Genomic DNA, 329 nt, shown 5'->3' on the forward strand with positions numbered 1-329 from the left:
TTGATAAAAGAATAACTGTTGACATATTAAAAACTTTGAAGCAGTTTCCTTCCGTATTGATCCTTGGCAGTATTACTGTTGTGAACAGTAGTCAAACTTATCAAATGCCTATAAACTGAATGGTCACCAGACACATAACGGGGTCTACACTTTTACATTTTCAAAAACTTTCCAAATATAGGCAAGCAACCTGATGTAGAAATGGTTACAACCAGTGAGTTGATATGATTTAGTTAATTCATCAAATATGCTTTAGTAGTTACCCTTAACATCGACACTCGTGATAATGCCTCATATATATATATATATGTATATATATATATATATAA

This window comes from Opisthorchis viverrini, assembly GCF_000715545.1.
Source record: "Opisthorchis viverrini unplaced genomic scaffold opera_v5_80, whole genome shotgun sequence".
NCBI lineage: Eukaryota > Metazoa > Platyhelminthes > Trematoda > Opisthorchiida > Opisthorchiidae > Opisthorchis > Opisthorchis viverrini.